This window comes from Zootoca vivipara, chromosome 16 (genome assembly GCF_963506605.1).
Source record: "Zootoca vivipara chromosome 16, rZooViv1.1, whole genome shotgun sequence".
NCBI lineage: Eukaryota > Metazoa > Chordata > Lepidosauria > Squamata > Lacertidae > Zootoca > Zootoca vivipara.
Window position 1 is genome coordinate 26,577,255 of NC_083291.1, and position 8,879 is coordinate 26,586,133.

General features: G+C 48.9%; 1 protein-coding gene across 2 annotated transcripts in view; it reads left to right on the forward strand.

Annotated features, from left to right (window-relative positions):
* The first annotated feature begins 8,543 nt into the window (after positions 1–8,543).
* Positions 8,544–8,879, forward strand: part of ATN1 (atrophin 1) — a 29,397-nt gene continuing 29,061 nt past the window's right edge. The window contains exon 1 of one of the 2 annotated variants that reach the window (XM_060268680.1): positions 8,544–8,660. The gene's annotated coding sequence lies outside the window, so the exon portion shown is untranslated. The other variant, XM_060268679.1, reaches the window with a different exon arrangement.

The window sequence follows — 8,879 nt, forward strand, 5'->3', positions numbered from 1 at the left end:
GTTTGGAGATGGCTATCATATCTCTTCTTCTCATACCTAGTAAACACCTGGACAGCAGGTGTGGCAGCAGTGGGGTGGGACTAACCTGTACAGCCCTCTCAGCACATGTGGAGTTCATGTATGGATACCCCTCAGACCTATGTAAGCAGCATATGTAGAAGCCACACTGCAGGGACTCCCATAAGGCTCTTAACTTCAGGGGCGTGGATTTGAGCCCCATTTCAGGCAAAATATTCCTACATTGCAGGGGGTTGAGCTGGATGACCCTCGTGGTCCCTTCCAAATCTACAGTTCTATGATTCTAAGCAGCTGAAGGACGTGGCAGGCTGAGGTGGCAGAATTCTGAATTGCCGTATTTTTCTGTCTATAAGACGCCTCCCCCCCAATTTTGGACATTATTTTTTAGGGGAAAACCCTAATCTTATACTGTACATGGAAAAATGTGGTATTTCCGAGTGAAGGTGGGTTTTTTTTTTTATGATTTTGAATGCACCATCAGGTTAGTAATTTCCCTGCATATATTTTCTGTTTGGGTACTACGTACTATATGCAGGGAAATCTTTATACAGGGAAGGTTTCAAAATACGGCCCAGTCACCTTTATTTTGAAATGGCGCAAGTCAGAATTCTACCATATCGGCCTGCCACTCTACCTTTGTGTAATGTGTGGAAGGGTCAGCGGCAGAGCTTCATGCTCCGTCACCAGGGGCGGAGAGCAGGCACGCTGCCCCCAGGGACATGGCACGCATTCTGGGGGCGTGCCATGCTGTGCACAGGGGTGGGGCACACATTTTAGGGGCGGGGTGTGCATTTTGGGGCGGGGGGCGCCATGTGCAGGGGCGGGGCATGTTTTTTGGGGGTGGGGCGGGCAGCCGCGATGGCGACCCTGGGATCATGCTGCTCGGGGCACCCCACCCCCACCGCCCCTATCTTCCTACGCCCCTGGGAAGGGTGATGGGGAACCTGTGACTTGTCCAAATATTATTTTTTATTACATTTGCATACTGCCCTCTACCCACGGTTCTCAGGGCATAAAATCACAATATAAAATGTTGTTGGACTCCAACTCCCATCAGCCAGCGGACAAGCATGATGGGAGTTGTAGTCCAACAACATATGGCAGGTCACTGCTCCTCCCTCCCCTGGATTAGAAAATCCCATACCTTTTGGAGGGACAGATTCAGGTTTGGCCTATACAAGGAACAGAATGAGGTGTAAGAATCCTGAGGTTAAGTGTCCCACTTCAGACTGCAGATGGGAAATGCCGTTTTTAGTTCAGTGGCATGATTTAATTGTTTTTTTTAAAAAGCCAAGCAAGCCACTTTGTGAGTAAAATAACTTGGCAAATGAGTTGAACGTTTCTAGTCTAGCCTGTTTCCCGCTGTTCTAACTTTCAGGGAGCTTCTAATGCATAAGGTGAATGTTTCTAGTCTAGCCTGTTTCCTGCTGTTTCAACTTTCAGGGAGCCTTTAATGTAAGGGAGAATTCAAAAAGATCTCCCATCGGCTACATTTGCAGACCTGACTTAACTATATAGCAAATGGAAGTGACATTATTTATTTATTTATTTATTTAGTCAGTCAGTCAGTCATCAGTCTGGAAGTCATCTTTAGCCAAAAGATGCAATTGGGACCCACTTCTGTGGGTTAAACCACAGAGCCTAGGGCTTGCCGATCAGAAGGTCGGCGGTTTGAATCCCCACGACGGGGTGAGCTCCCATTGCTCGGTCCCAGCTCCTGCCAACCTAGCAGTTCAAAAGCACTTCAAAGTGCAAGTAGATAAATAGGTACCGCTCCAGCGGGAAGGTAAACAGCGTTTCCGTGTGCTGCTCTGGTTCACCAGAAGCGGCTTTGTCATGCTGGCCACATGATCTGGAAGCTGTACGCTGGCTCCCTCGGCCAATAACGTGAGATGAACATCACAATCCCAGAGTCGGTCATGACTGGACCTAATGGTCAGGGGCCCCTTTACCTTTACCTCTTATTTTAAAACTGGTTATTTTGTGCATGTGGTAGTGCTCTTGTAGCAACCAAGCTTAGATCCGGCCATAGCTGCCAAGTTTTCCCTTTTCTCGCGAGGAAGCCTATTCAGCATAAGGGAAAATCCCTGTAAAAAAGGGATAACTTGGCAGCTATGGATCAGGCTCCAACTCAAAAGTGGTTCCTGGCCCACTAAATGCCAGCTAATGGCTGTGTGTGGGTATTAAACTTAATGGTTGCTTTTAATTGTGTGTGCCAGTTGCCTAGAAACATTTTGAAATTGGGTGACAAAGAAATCAAATAATAATATTCCAAGGTTCATTGTTTCCTAGGCCCCAGGGATTTTAAATCTTCCTTCATTGGCTCTTACGATGACTTACAATCTTGTGACTTTCCTTCAACCAGTCCGTTTTGTTTGTGTCCTGCCTAGAAAAGTTGCATCTTCTCCATGATTTCTTAGGCTTTTTCCATGTCTCTTTTTTCCTGAACAATAAATGTGAAATAGTTATTCATGTGTATTTTGGGGGTGGGAGTGCCTGACATTTTCCCTCCAGGAAGTGCTTTTGTTATCGGAATACAGTGGTGCCTCGCTTAACGAACACCCTGCAAGACGAAATTTTCCCTTAAAGAAAGGATTTTTCTAGCGGAGGTTGCCTCGCTAGACGAATTCGTTTTACGAAAAATTCGTCTAGTGAATCGCGGTTTCCCATAGGAATGCATTGAAATTCAATTAATGCGTTCCTATGGGCAATTTTTTTTTTTAAAAAAATAATTCAATGCATTCCTATGGGATTCGCTTTTTCATTATAAGAATAGACCCATGGAACGAATTAAATTCGTCTAGTGAGGCACCACTGTACTACATTAACATGCAGTTCCTGGAGAAATGCTGACTTTCTCCCTGTTATCACTTTTTGTGTGACTACCAGGTAGAATATGACTGAATGAGTTTCATGGCTACCTCTTGGACCTGCCGCCATGCAACTTTGGTAGAGATGAGTGGCATAACACCTGTGTATTTTGTACCATTCTAAAATTAAGCAAAATTAAACTTCTTCTTCTTCTTCTTCTTCTTCTTCTTCTTCTTCTTCTTCTTCTTCTTCTTCTTCTTCTTCTTCTTCTTCTTCATTGTCTCTCTCTGCTTATTTAACTTATATGCAGAATTCATCATGCGAAAGGCTGTACTAGATAAATCCCAAGCCGGAATTAAGATTGCCGGAAGAAATATCAACAACCTTAGATATGCAGATGACACAACCTTGATGGCAGAAAGTGAGGAGGAATTAAAGAACCTTTTAATGAGGGTGAAAGAGGAGAACACAAAATATGGTCTGAAGCTCAACATCAAAAAAACCAAGATCATGGCCACTGGTCCCATCACCTCCCGGCAAATAGAAGGGGAAGAAATGGAGGCAGTGAGACTTCCGGTCTGCCGCGCCGGAGAAAGAAGACGCAGGGACTGCGAGCTCCGCAGTCGCGGAGGGGGGGGGAATTCCACGGGGCGCGCGGATTCCCCGTGAGAACCTCGGGTAGAGCGTCCCGAGGGCTGAAAGTCCGGCAGGCTCCGTTTTTGGCGATTCCTCCGCTGCCCGGAGACCCAGTAGAGTCTCCGAGAGCCAGCGGAGTGGAGTCGCGGGAGCCATTTTGGACGACATCGTTGCCTCCGTAATTGCGAAGCCCCGAGTCTTCTACCGGGCAGCGGCAGATTCTCCCAAGAAAAGAAAGGATTTCTACAAAGTAAGTTGAATCTTCATTTGGACTTGTGGATTCTAAAATTAACAATCGGGGAAAATAGGAGAGATCCAAAAACGGGAGTCAATCTCTTCCTAATGGTCAATTAAGAGGCGCATTAAACATTCCAAAGCCAAAAAAGACACTTTGTTTTTAGTACCTGAAAGAAACAGAGACTTTGTATCCCTTTACAAATCCCGGTGCCGCTACCCCCCGAGGAACAGTAATTGTATAAAGGGAAGAATTCATTTGACAGCTGTCAAAGCTGTCAAAATTGTTAAAAGACGAGGAAATTTATAAAAAATTGTTGAAAGTTTAATTGGCTGCAAGATCATATTAAAAGAGAAGTATTTGGAATTAAGAGAGGACCTATTGTTGAAAGTTAAAGACAATGCAAAGAACAGGCAAGATGGAGGAAAGCGTGAGTAAATGGAAATTTCCAGTGTGCTCTGCCTCCTAATCTTCTGCCAGTCTGTGGTTAGAAGGAATGAAAACAATGTATTCACCAAGCTTCCAAGAGACAGTTCTGAACTATCTAGAGATTTTGAAGGACATTCACAGGACACTGCAATACTCCAGCTCAACATGTTCAGAGACTTTGGTTCAAGATCAGGACTTAGAGGACAATGTGGAAAGTTTACCTGAGAGTAATGAACAAGAAGTGGACTTTGCAAAAACTGAGGTGGATTATATAAAAAAAAGTGACCTGGAGAAAGAACAACAAGGACTTGAAAAGGAAAAAGACAGCTGTTAAGAACAACAAAATGATTTAAAGACTGAAGAAAAGAAGGCTCTTGGAGGGACTAAAAATTGGGCATGGGCGATTGAGGGAAACGAAAAGCAGAAGGAGGGGGGAACAGAGGCCTGGATAGGGAAATGGGAAAGAATGGGTGTGGGGTAAAAAATTTTAGTTAAAAAGCATTTTGGTGATTGATTAACGGTTTCTGAAATCTTGGCTTGATAAAGGACTGCTGATTCAAGGGGGGGAAGGGACAGTGGGAGGAGAAAGGAGAGTGAATAGATATAAAAATTTAGCTTTCTGGAGGGGGGTAGAAGAATGGCTTGGGAAACAATTTTTGGATTTGCATTAACATGTTTATGTTTAGATAAGTGTCTGGATGGAGGGCCGCCTTCCCCCCTCTCTTTGCTCAGAAGCGCCTGGTGGCAGAGGGTGCTCTGGGGGGTGGAGAGGGGGGGTGGAGGGAAGCCCAGACACAAAAATGGAACCTTTGAAGTGCTGCGCCTTGCAGGTTCCTCTTGTGGCAGGAGGGGACTTGTGGGGGGGCAGCATGAAGGAGGAGGAGGAATAAGTCAATATTATAAGGATAAGATTTGGAACTGGAATAGAAAACCCGCCATAATTAATTAGAGAAGTTAGGAAAACCAGGAAGATGAGATCTGAGGAAGTCATAATTATAATGTGAAGAAAATTAGAATGGGGAATTTTTAAATTTTTATTTGTTTTTTCTTTTTCTTTTTTCTTTTTGGTTGTAATTTTTATGTGTATTGTGTTTAAAGGAGCAGCTGACGGGAAACCAACCCACAGAACCCCTCCGTCCCTGTCCTCTCAGTGGCAGGGGGGGGATGAGGGGGGAGGGGGGAGGGGGAGGTCAAACCCAGCCTTATAATGGACCCCTTTGATTCTCAACACCGGCGGGTGTCACTGGTGGCAGAGGTGGACTCGTGGGTGGGGGGTATTTGAAGGGACAGAATTTATATTGTATGTTTCGTTTGTCTTGTTTGTATAAAAATTCAATAAAAATTATTTTTTAAAAAAGAAAAGAAATTGAGGCAGTGAGAGATTTTACTTTCTTGGGTTCCATGATCACTGCAGATGGTGACAGCAGTCACGAAATTAAAAGACGCCTGCTTCTTGGGAGAAAAGCAATGACAAACCTAGACAGCATCTTAAAAAGCAGAGACATCACCTTGCCGACAAAGGTCCGTATAGTTAAAGCTATGGTTTTCCCAGTAGTGATGTATGGAAGTGAGAGCTGGACCATAAAGACGGCTGATCGCCGAAGAATTGATGCTTTTGAATTATGGTGCTGGAGGAGACTCTTGAGAGTCCCATGGACTGCAAGAAGATCAAACCTATCCATTCTTAAGGAAATCAGCCCTGAGTGCTCTCTGGAAGGACAGATCGTGAAGCTGAGGCTCCAATACTTTGGCCACCTCATGAGAAGAGAAGACTCCCTGGAAAAGACCCTGATGTTGGGAAAGATGGAGGGCACTAGGAGAGGGGGACGACAGAGGACGAGATGGTTGGACAGTGTTCTCGAAGCCACCAACATGAGTTTGACCAAACTGCGGGAGGCAGTGGAAGACAGGAGTGCCTGGCGTGCTCTGGTCCATGGGGTCACGAAGAGTCGGACACGACTAAACAACAACAACAATTATTATTATTTCTTATTTAGATCTGGGGTTGCCAGCATGTGGCCATCCAGATTTTGTTGGACGACAACTCCCATTAGCCTCTGCTGGCATGTTCGTTGATTAGGGATAATGGGAGTTGTGTGTTAGGGGAGGGGTAGTACCTCTGATGGAGGACACACTGTGCTCTTCCTGGTTGTTTGTTTGTCCACCTTTGGTCCCACCCTGCACTCAGCTCTCACCTGTGCAGGGCCGGCTCTAAGGCAAGGCTGGGTGGCGCAATGCGGGCCACCAGGGGGGCGCCGCGCTGTTGTGCCTGTGGCAGCCATGCTGCGCGCGGCGCCCGCCAGACAGACAGCCGCGCTGGAAAACGGGGCGGGGGGCGTCAGAGGGATCTGCGTGCCAGGGCGCCAGATACGCTTAAGACGGCCCTGCACCTGTGGCTCCTAGGAGCTGTCAGCATGCAACAGTGGCCACACCCCGGAAAACAACTTCAACTGGCCAGCTAAACCAGGTGAGGTTAGCTGATGGATCTCAAACCCTTCCCTTGCATGCAAAGACAGGCTCTGGTGGATTTAGCAGACAAGACCAATAGTGGGTCCAATGCTCAATGACGGGCTTCATCAACCTCGGCCCTCCAGATGTTTTGAGACTACAATTCCCATCATCCCTTACCACTGGTTCTGCTAGCTAGGGATCATGGGAGTTGTAGGCCCAAAACATCTGGAGGGCCGAGGTAGAGGAAGCCTGGCTTAACCCCACACAAATCCAGAGTGGAGTCCCTAAGAGTGCAATTGGGTAAATATTTGAAGGAAAGCGCAATTCCTCCCTACCAGTGTCCCTGTTGTCCCAAGAGGGGATGGTTGTGCTCCCCCCCACCCAAAGGTCTTGCTGGTTGCAGCCCTTTTCCTTCAGGCTCCATTTGGTTGCGTGGAAAAAGGGCCGCACTCCTGAAAGCTCTTTGAGAAAGAAGTGATTCAATTTAATTTTCACCCAGGACAGCAAAACAGTAAGCTCCCATAGCTGGCAACCTCAAATGTCCAAAATGCTTTAACAAGATGACAAGAACTGTCAAATCTTAGGGTGGGGATCAGAGGCACTAGTGGCACGTCTGAATGCATCCTTGAATTGGCTCAGTTTATTACACCTCACGCTGCGTGCCCACCTCCTCCGTGGTGCCAGCCACCACTACTTCTACAGAGGCTCCTTCCCTCGTCCTTGCCTTTTCCTAGAGCACACTGTTTGCTCGGAATCCAGTTCCTACGGGATCCGAGCCGTCTCTTCCTTCCTTTCCCCCGCCTCCTAGATTCTGTTGCTCCTGAGTCTTGCCTTGCCAAAAAAAGCTCCAGGCATCTCCCATTCCTTTGTACTGGGGATTGAGAGGGGAGGAGAAATGGCAGGAAAGCTGGGAAGAGAAAGGAGGGGGGGAGCGTTGGGGGCAGGGGGCTTGGGAAGGAGGGGGAGGCAGCCAGGAGGACCTCAACTCTAACCACAGCCATTTCGGAACGTCTGTAGCCGGAGACAGATTAATATTCTTCCCCATTTTGTCGTTCTCTTCCGAACTCCCTCCTCGTTCTCATTTTAAGGGGTCTCCCTTGAAACCACCACTACACCCCCATCCTCCCAAATTTGCACGTACGGTGTGCTCTGGAAGGAAGAGAGAGGTGGAGCCGTCCGTGAAAAGCGGAAAGGTGCCGCTCGCGAGCTTTACGCAGCCCCGATCCTATATAGACATCTTGCAGAGCCTTGGCAGCAGACGCTCTGCTGCCCAGTGGGAATTCCTCCCCAATGAAACTTTCACGGAGATGGGTAGCCTCAATGCGACACCCACCCACTCTGGCACAGTATGCAGCGCCAAAAACGTGTGGGTCCATAGGGGCCGAGGTACCTTCACCCAACCCCAATAAAATATTGAAGGGGGCTGCCCCCCCCCAAAGTTGATGGCTATTGCCATCCAAATAGTGTGCGCGCGCCGTGTCATGTGATCGATTGTGTGGGGCGGGACTTACCTGAGTCCCCCCCCAAAAAAATCTTTTTCCCCCCCAAGTTGGCACCCCTGTGTCGGTCAACACTGCGCGCAATGGGGAGCGAAGGCCTGAGAGGAGGCCTCGTATCCTTGGGCACCCCATCACCCAGTCCCCCTTCACCCGTCCGCCTCCATTTCTCTCCCGCGATCTCGCCTTTGCTCACACAAACCCCTTCCCCCTCCAGCCCCACCGCCTCGCCTTTTAAAAAGCGTTATATAACATGTCCCGACTCCTGCGCCCTCGCCATCGTTTTGCTTTAAGGCGCAAACAGCTTTTTTTCCCCTGCTGGCGAGCGGCGGGTGCAATCGATGCGCTCTTGCGCGGAGAGGGAGAGGGTGTTGTTGGAAAGAGAGGGGTGGGGGAGAGGGAGGGAGAGAGAGAGGGGGGAGGGGGCTGCTTGTGCGTACTGGGTTCTTCAGAAATGGGAGGTGGCCAAGGCGGCAGGCGGCGGGCGGGCGCTGCGATGGGCGAGCGCGCAGGCACGGGCGGCGGCGCCTGAACCCGGAGGCGGGGGGGGGGCGCCGCCGACAGACGCCACTCGGAGGCTGGAGGTACGGCGCGCGGGGTGGGGGGGGGCATCCTGTTTTCCCGCTCCCCCATCTTTGAAGTCCCGGGGAGAAAAAGGAAGAGGAAGGAGGAGGGAGGGAGGGGAAGACGGAGTTGTGCAGCTGCCGCCGCCGCTGCTACAGCTGGCTCTCCGAGCCTCTCCTGCGCCTCCTTCTCCTTCGTTCCCCCCTTCATTCGACCTCACTGCCGGAGCCCGGTAAGTG